The sequence below is a fragment of the Rhinolophus hipposideros genome (assembly GCF_964194185.1).
Source record: "Rhinolophus hipposideros genome assembly, chromosome: 23".
In the NCBI taxonomy this organism is placed as follows: Eukaryota; Metazoa; Chordata; class Mammalia; order Chiroptera; family Rhinolophidae; genus Rhinolophus; species Rhinolophus hipposideros.
Genome location: NC_138069.1, coordinates 5,818,304 through 5,827,867, shown reverse-complemented (window position 1 = coordinate 5,827,867; position 9,564 = coordinate 5,818,304). Strand labels below are relative to the sequence as shown.

The 9,564-nt window shown below is 44.1% G+C and overlaps 1 pseudogene across 1 annotated transcript; it reads left to right on the top strand.

Annotated features, from left to right (window-relative positions):
• The first annotated feature begins 5,235 nt into the window (after nt 1-5,235).
• On the top strand, nt 5,236-5,660 carry LOC308491374 (large ribosomal subunit protein uL24-like; annotated as a pseudogene). Its single transcript has one exon. The product of its transcript is annotated as a large ribosomal subunit protein uL24-like (transcript).
• Nucleotides 5,661-9,564: the final 3,904 nt, after the last annotated feature.

The following is a 9,564-nucleotide window of genomic DNA, read 5'->3' as shown; positions in this document are numbered from 1 at the left end:
AGTATGGCTCCTGCGGCTCTCAGGCAGTCTCCTTCTCCAGCCATTTCCGGGCTTGTTCAATGGTTTAGGAGAAAACAGGCCCACCAGCACGGACTGCTCCCTCTCACGTCCAGCCTCTCTACTCTCAGTGCTGAACTCAATTTGTGAGCCTCGGAATCAGCCCAAGGCCTGGGCAGAACCTGACTTTTTGAGGGGACCAGCCAGCTCTCTCTGGCAGGGAGATTACGTTGGACCACGTGTTAGTCAAGGTTGGCTGACTCATAACAAACAATCCCAACACTGCAGTTCAATAACATAATAGTTTCTTGTTCATGTCACAGCCCAATGCCAGTCAAAGGGGACTTGGCTGCATGCAGTCATTCAGGGACCCAGTCCCCCTCTATCATATGACTCTGCCCCCATCTAGGTTCTCTTCAGTCATCTGGGAAAGAACACAGAGTGAGGGTTGCGTGGGGTGTTTTAATGAGCAATACCCAGAAATGGCTATAGATCATTTTCACTCTACTCTATTGGTGAGATTTCAGCCATGTGGCTCCACCTGACTTTAATCCTTCCCTCCTACAAATTCCCCTCTCCCCAGGCCACCACTGATCTGCTTTCTCTCTTTGCAAATATTTTGCATTTTCACACAGCATGTACTCTGTTTTGCCTGACTTCTTTCCCTCAGCATAATCATTTTGAGATTCATCCATGTTGTAGTGTTTATCCATAACTCATTCCTTCTCACCGCTGAGTAGTATTCCATTGTATGGAAGTACCACAGTCAGTTTTTCCATTCGACATTGATGAGCAGTCATGACAAACATTTCTCATACATTAAATTAGCTTACAATGCTGTTCTGAGAACTGGAAGAAGATATATTTAAAGCAAGAATACAATGTACAATATGCTGAAATTACATCTTTTGCAATTATTTGAATTTATGTATTTTTTTACATGTTAATTAAAAAGTGTGTGGGAGCAGGGCTTCATGGAGGTGTAACCCATGCAGCCGCACAGGGCCCTTGCACTCAGAAAGGCTCTGAACTTGGCCACCACCTTCTTGAAACGCTTAATAATGTTTGAGCAAGGGGGCCAGGCTTTCATTTTACACTGGGTGCTATAGTTTGTGTAGCTGTGTGAGAGGGTATATAGTTTTATAAATTGCTTTCATAGGGCATGCAAGCAAAAACTTGAAGGCCACTGGCCTCAATCTGTAGGTCTGTAAGGAGCTGGGCTTGGAACACAAATGCTTGGTTTGCTAGTTCTCCTACTTTCCAGCTGTGTGATTCATTTTTCCACTCCCACCCTAAAGTAAGCAGTACAGAACTAACTACAGGCATGCCTCGTTTTATTGTGCTTCACGTTATTGCACTTCACAGATGTTGCGTTTTTTACAAATTGAAGACGATCCTCCCTCCACCAACAAAAATTGCTGGGGTCTGGAATAAAACCTGCAGTATCTCCAAGATGTGCCTGTAATTGAGTGGGGAGTCGGGAAGGAGAAATTGTACGTTTCCCACTTGCACAGGTGATGTTGGGCACCCTGGGACCACATGCACGCACGCACGCACGCACACACACGTGAACATACGCGCGCGCACGCACACATGCACACACACGCACCCACACACGCTTGAGCTTCAGCCAGCCCCCAAGCAGTTACTGAGCCCCACCCAGCTCACACCCTTGACCTGGAAGGGCAGGCTTCTGGGAAGAATTGGTTCCACCGGAGGAAGGCAGGTCAGGGCCCCTTTCTCTCCCTGAGTCCTGAAGTGGGGCTTCTGCCTAACTAAGCACTTTCTTAGTACTTTTTTAGAGAGGTAATTAATTCTGTTCCTCTCTCCCTCAGTTCTCCACCCTCTAAACTTGAGAATGGCCTTGCACCTCTGGGCATGAGGGCTTGGGGCAGACTTGCCACACTTCCCCAGAGAGGGAGAGGGGGGTTTAGAAGAGAGGGGATAAGGCTGGAGAGGAGGACAGATGAGGTCCAGAGTGAAAGATCTTGAATCCCAGGGTGGGAATTGGACCTTCTATGAGGGTGATGGAGCCTGGGCACAGGCAGAATGGTGGAGGTCCACAAACAGGGAGACTAAGCATGTTGGATGGACAGTGACTGTTGTACAGTAGTCTGAACGGGGCAATTTTAACAGCTACGTTTTCTAGGAAGTAAATAGAAAATTGCTAGTAAAGTAGATTGTTTTATCAGAGTACCTGGTAATCGCTTCTAATCACTAATTAACTGGGCAAGAACAGTTGAACCCGTGTTACAGGGTCATGCGGGAAGACCACCAGGGAAAGGAATGAAAACTTGGCAGAAAGTGTTGCAAGAACCTGCACTTGCCTGGGGTGTTTGGGAAACAAACCCTTCAAAGGGAGGAGAGGCTTCCTCTTGCTCCCCATCCCATTATCCATCTGACCTCCAAGTCTTACTGATTCTGCCCCCAAAATATTTACTCCGGCAAGAAGGAATTCCTGTTCATAAATTCACCTGTGCAAGAAATATAATTAAAGTTTTCTATAACTCAAGTTAATTTCTATTTTGAACTCCCATTCTGCTGGAGTGGCAGAAACTTAATCTCAACTAATTGAGGGTTTCACCCCTTCCCTAGGGTTATGTTTAAGGCTCAGAGCCTCGTCTAGTACTCGGGTGTGAGTGTCTCGGAGGACTGAGTCCTCAAGGTCATCGGTGCTCGCAGCTATTCGTGGAGATGCCATTGGTCCCCCCTGGTTGCTGGTGAGACCTGGCTCTTCTCACCCTCACGTCTGCTAGAGACCACAGCTCTCTTCCTGCCTTGTGCCACTCCGGCCTGTGGGAATCTGGCTGAGGTTAGCTAAGGTCCTTGTGCCTAGATGTGCCTCAGAGCCATCTCCATGCCAGGTTTCGCTACTCCCCAGGGCAATGTTCCCCTCTGTCTTGAATTCTTTCCTCCTTCCTCGGGGTCCCCTATGTGCTCTCATAGCTTCCCTCCATCCTCTTTCCCTTCCATCCTCTTCACCAGACCCCGGAACCCCTCATTTTGGGGTTTCTGGTGAATCCCCCATGGATGGCACAGTCTTCCTGAGTCATATTCTAAACACTGGAAAATGAAGCAAAGGAGAGGCAGGTGGAGGCCAGACTGTTACCTTGCTACTGACAAAGGCCATGTCAGAGCATTTGCTAGCGTGGGCTCATAGATAACTGAACTCCTGAGTTAGGCACACTTCCCGCTACCCCCCTGTTAGTGCTCGACTGGGTAGGCCTCGTCCCAGAGCCCCTGATGGGGGGCAGTGAATGTGTACCCCACTGCAGACAGCAGAGTCTAAGAGGAAGAAGGGCAGGGCTGAGTGGAGCACATATCGTGTTCTTCCCCAATGCATTGATCGGGTGCGTTATTCTCTGTCCCAGGTGCACAAGTGTCCCGCCTGTGGCGCCCCTTCACCTGGGCCAATTCTCCCCTATCCCCCCTCTTGCTCATGAAGTTTCTTGCAACTTTTTGGCTATGTCTGAGATTTCTCCCCTTTACCCTACGTCTTTTTGAAACCAAATCCAGAAATACTTTTTAAAAAACCTATTTTTAAATAAAACTTTTAAAAATAGACAAATGTAGACAGAATTCTATAATGAATCCCCTTGCAGTCATTACTCAGCTTCCGCAATTAACAACTCATGGCCAGCCTTGATTTGTCTATAACCTCTCCCTCTCCCTCTCTTCCCCACTCCTGTGTTATTTGAAATAAGTCCAACACATCATACCAGACAGACTCCTTATTTTGTTAACGCTCTGTCATATTGCACCCCTGAGGGGCAATGAGCGCAGAATGGACACCTATTTGAAAGGGTGTGTCTGGGGAAGGGCGTGAATTACTAGGAAAAGGAAAGACAAAGGGTAACATTATGAAAACATAGTCCTGCCTAGTAGTTAGGTTGTTTCCATTTTCCTTGTCGTCATTGAGTTCAGGACTCATCGTTTGTTTCTGGCAGCCACCTCATAATTATTCTTCTTGCTTCTTTTCTCCCTCTGTATTACTGGTGTTTTTTCAAGTGACCACCTGCATCCAAATCACTTGGAAAACTTGTGAAAATGCAGATCACTGGGCCTCTCTCCAGTGGCTGAATCAGACTCTTTGAGTGTGGTTTCCAGGTGTTTTTTTACAAGCAGCCCAGATGATTCTGATGTACAGTGATGTTGAGAACTCTGTTCCAATTCAGTCTCCGTGCTGTCCCCAGACTGTCTTCAAAGACTAAGTCTGACCATGTCACCCCAGCCGAGGACAACCCAGGAGGCCCCGCCTATAGGATAGTTTCCAAGTTACCAGGTCTGGCAGTTAGGGCCCTTCATCAGCTGGCCTTTGCCTGCAGCAGCCTCTTTCCCCACCTCTCTCTCCCTTGAGCCCTGGGTTTCAGCCCCGTATTACAACTTTGATACTGTTTGCATTCTCTCCCTTACCCCTCCTGAGTCTGATAAACTTGTACTGATCATTTGAGGGCCAGTCCAAGTGGGTGAGGCCTCTGGGTCGCCCAAGTCACCAGATGCATCCAAGATATCCCAGTCCTCAGCTAGACCTGCAAGCCACCCAGAATAAAAGCCCAAATCCTCAGCATGGTCTACAAGGATTTTCCTGATGTCCTCCTACTCCTGAGCTTCCCCTCTCCCCTTGCTCACTCTGCCCCAGCCGCAGGGGCCTTTGTTTCCCATGCTTCCACCTCAGGGCCTTTGCACTTGCTGTTCCTTCTGCAAGGAATGTGGCGCTGACCTAGGATGGGTGGCGGAATCTTCTACCCATGATGTGGGCAATAAGGGGTGTGTCTGCAGAGAATTTAAAAATAATGACACCAAGTAAAAGTTGGTCTACATTTTATTATCCTTACCTGTGCACTGGCCATTCTGCACAATGACACTGATAAAATACTAACCCCTGAAAAAAACCTCTTCCATTCATCTGAGTTCTAAAGAGTTGCTGTGGTTACTGATGAGTTTTAATGACACACATTAGCCTTCTCCCGCTGCACTCGTTCAATGTAGATGACATATTTCTTCCTGTAAACCTGGACTACTTTGCCAATTTGCTGTTTTAATGCAGGTTTTTATTACTCACCCATCAATAAACCTAAACATTGTGTCTTACTTGGAAGTTAATTGAGAGAACTCCCAGTTATACTGTCACAACACAGCCACCCCTCCTCCCCTAAACACAAGCCAGCTGACAAGCATTCATTTCAAGAGTGAGATTGTAGCCCTTCTGTGGCCATCGCTGAAGAGCCAGCGGCCAAAATGAAGTTCAACCCCTTTGTGACTTCTGACCGGAGCAAGAACTGTAAAAGACATTTCAATGCACCTTCCCACATTCGCAGGAAGATTATGTCTTCTCCTCTTTCCAAAGAGCTGAGACAGAAGTACAATGTTCGATCCATGCCCATCCGAAAGGATGATGAAGTTCAGGTTGTCCAAGGACACTACACAGGGCAGCAAATTGGCAAAGTAGTCCAGGTTTGCAGGAAGAAATATGTCATCTACATTGAACGAGTGCAGCGGGAGAAGGCTAATGGCACGGCATTCACCCCAGCAAGGTGGTTATCACTAGGCTAAAGCTGGACAAAGACCGCAAAAAGATCCTTGAACGGAAAGCCAAATCTCGCCAAGTAGGAAGGGAAAAGGGCAAATATAAGGAAGAAACAATTGAGAAGATGCAGGAATAAAGTATTCTTATATATAAGCTTTCATTAAAAACTGTTAAAATAATAATAATAAAAAAAAGAGTGAGATTGTAACAGTCGGGAATGGTTCGAGCCACATTCAAGTCTCCAACCTCTGTGATAGTACGTTCTGGGGATTAAACAGAAGATTTGAACTAAATAATGACAGTCTAATGACTTTAAAGACAAAGAAACACAACTTGAGTTACTTCATTTTTGCCATTCTACATGTGACCACATTAATTTCTAGCATGTAAAACACAGAGAGAGAGTGTGCAAACTATGAGACGATACTCTTGTTTGGGTTCAGTTCATACATGAAGTGTGTATTGAATATGACTAATATCTTTGATACTTGTTTTTAAATTGTTAATTTTTGTTTTAAAGTTTAAAAAATCAAGAAATTAAAATATTACATCAGTGGTATGTTTTAATAGTTGTCATAAACATTTTACAGATGTTTAATTAATTTTATTTTCAAATTGTGGTAAAATACACAACATAAAATTTACCGTTTTAACTATTTTCAAGTGTATGGTTCAGTGGCATTAAACACATTCACACTGTTGTGCAGCCATCACTGCGATCCATCCACAGAAAACTCTTCATTTTGCAAAACTGAAACTTTGTCCCCATTAAACACTAACTCTCCATCCCCCTCTCCCACTTTCTGGGAGCCCTTGTTCTACCTTCTGTCTCTGTGAATTTCACTTTCTAAGTGGAATCATACAAAGATATTTTGGTTTTATTCCAATTTATTTATTATTTAATTTAAAAACTAATAATATTAACTGGACAATTATTTACATACAGTATTATTAAATTAGACTGAGAAAAACAGCCCTTAACATCTGGGAGCTGTCCTGGCACTAACAGTTAGGCCTTGCTGTTCTCCTGTTAGACATGACCAATTTCACAGAACGTCAACCTCAGGCAAAGTCGCTGGGTGGCTGTGATGGAGCAAGAATAGAATCCCTGCTCAATAATCAGGTCTGACCACAGACAAAAACGTGAGCATTAACCAAACCTCCCTGAATGACCAAACATCCTCCCATCTGGGCTGATATGAGTGACTGCAGCTTCTTTACCAATCACAACTTTAGCCTTCATTCATTCCTCCTTCCTTACAGATCAGATTTATTAAAACACCCAATTGCCTGTGAGGTGTGTTCTCCCTTGCTGCAATAAGAGAGCAACCCCTCTTGTTCACTTGCAGGTGGGCTTCTGGTGGCCTTTGGCTGGAGGGCGTTGACAGAAATGGAAATTCCCCAAGACTCAGTGGAAGCCCTCACAACCTCAGACCAGGACTCTTGACTCAGTAATAGTGTGTGCATCTGAGACCCCGTGTCTCTACCTGCTTGAAGTATCACCGTGCACATGGCGGGAGGCAAGCTCAGGCTGAAATGAGCTCTGATATTTTGTTGAAACCCTTCAGCATCGAGTTTATTTTGTTTTACTATGACTAAGGCCTCTTGGGACTGTTTCGGTTATCTAATTTGATTTGTATCATTCCTTGGTAAAATGGCTTTCTAGCCTTCTAACACTTAGTGTATGGTCTATCTGCCGTCATAGTGTCTTGAGTGTTTGTTTATAAGATAAAAATTCTTTTTTAGTTGTTTTTGTTTTTTGTTGGTGTTTTTATTATTATTATTTCCTTTTTTGTGCTTTTTTTTTGTTCTGTTAAACTTTTATTTATTTCAAGTGTGTTTTTCCAGGACCCATCAGCTCCAAGTCAAGTAGTTGTTTCAATCTAGGTGTGGAGGGCGCAGCTCACAGTGGCCCCTGTGGGGATCGAACCGGTAACTTTAGTGTTATGAGCATGGTGCTCTAACCAACTGAGCTAACTGGCCACTCCCTTCTTTTTTGTTTTTGAAAATTCTTTTTTAATTTAAATATAATAATATAATATTATATTGTTTGTAGGTGTACAACATAATGATCGCACACACACACCGTATTTTGCCTGTATAATGCACTCCTGTGTATAATGTGCACCCACACTTTTGACTCAAACTTTCAGGGAAAAAAGTCTTTCATTTTAATTTTTTAGTGCTATCCTTGTATAATGCGCATCCTTATTTTTCCCTCACAAATTTGGGCAAAAAAAGTGTGCATTATACATGGCAAAATACAGTATGTGTGTATATATATCTATATATCTATATCTATATCTATCTATATCTATATAAAATCTGATCTCAAAATGATCACCACAGTAAGTCTAGGTAACATCCATCACCAAACACAGTTACAATTTTTTTTCTTGTAATGGGAACTTTTAAGATTTACTCTCTTAGCAACTTTCAACCATACAGTGCTATGCTGTACATTCCATCCCCAGGACTTACCTATCTTTTTTTTTTTTTTTAAGATTTTATTGGGGGAGGTGAACAGGACTTTATTGGGGGAACAGTGTGTATTTCCAGGACTTTTTTGGGGAACAGTGTATTTTTCCCAGGACCTATCAGCTCCAAGTCAAGTTATTGTCCTTTCAATCTTAGTTGTGGAGGGAGCGGCTCAGCTCCAAGTCCAGTTGCCATTGTTCAATCTTAGTTGCAGGGGGCATAGCCCACCATTCCTTGCGGGAGTCGAACCAGTAACCTTGTGGTTGAGAGGACGCACTCCAATCAACTGAGCCATCTGGCCTCCCGAAAGCTCAGCGACAGCTCGTTGTCTTCAATCTAGTTGTGGAGGGCGCAGCTCACTGGCCCATGTGGGAATCGAACCAGCAACCCTGTTGCTCAGAGCTCACTAACTAACTGAGCCACCCGTTGCCGGGACTTACTTATCTTATAACTGGAAGTTTGTGCCTTTTGATCCCCTTCAGACATTTTGCCCACCCCCACACCCCCCATCTCTGGCAACCACCAATCTGTTCTCTGTATTTTTTCATTCCACATGTAAATGAGAGCATATCATATTTGTCTTTCTCCATCTGGCTTAATTCACTTACATAATGCCTTCTGGGTCCATCCATATTGTTGCAAATGGCAGGATTTCCTTCTTTTTATGGCTGAGTAATATTCCTCTGTGTGTGTGTGTGTGTGTGTGTGTGTGTGTGTGTGTGTGTGTGTTTATCACAATTTCTTTATCTATTCATCCATTGATGGACATTTAGGTTGATTCTATGTCTTGGCTATTGTAAATAATGCTTCAATGAACATTGGGGTGCATATGTCTTTTCAAGTTAGTGACTTCATTTTCTTCAGATAAATACCCAGAAATGGGATTGCTGGATCGTATGGTAGTTCTATTTTTAGTTTTATGAGGAACCTCCATTCTGTTTTCCATAGTGGCTGTGCCAATTTACATTCTCACCAACAGTGCACAATGGTTCCCTTTTCTACACATCCTCGCTTTTTAAAAAAAATTTTATTGGGGAATATTGGGGAACAGTGTGTTTCTCCAGGGCCCATCAGCTCCAAGTCATTGTCCTTCATTCTAGTTGTGGAGGGCGCAGCTCAGCTCCAGGTCCAGTTGCTGTTTTCAGTCTTTAGTTGCAGGGGGTGCAGCCCACCATCCCATGCGGGAATTGAACTGACAACCTTGTTGTTGAGAGGTCGCTCTCTAACCAACTGAGCCATCCGGCCACCCCCAACACTTATTTCTTGAAGATGAAAATTCTATACAGAGAGATGGGCATAAATGTGATAAGTCTGTTCTCCAGGTGACCCCAGTGTCCTTTGAACGTGTTCTGTCTTAGGTCACTGCTTCAAATCCTTGTAAAAAATTCTACCTTGATCTTGTCTTTGTGTCTCTGAGAACTATTTTGTATAGTTTAATCTGCCCGGAGTGAGTAGATTGTGTCTGGCCCCGGTGGGTGATGATTGATTGGCCTTTGGCTGAGCTCCAAAGAAATATTACAAATGTGCCATCATTATGGACCATTCAGCTCCATGGGCTCAGC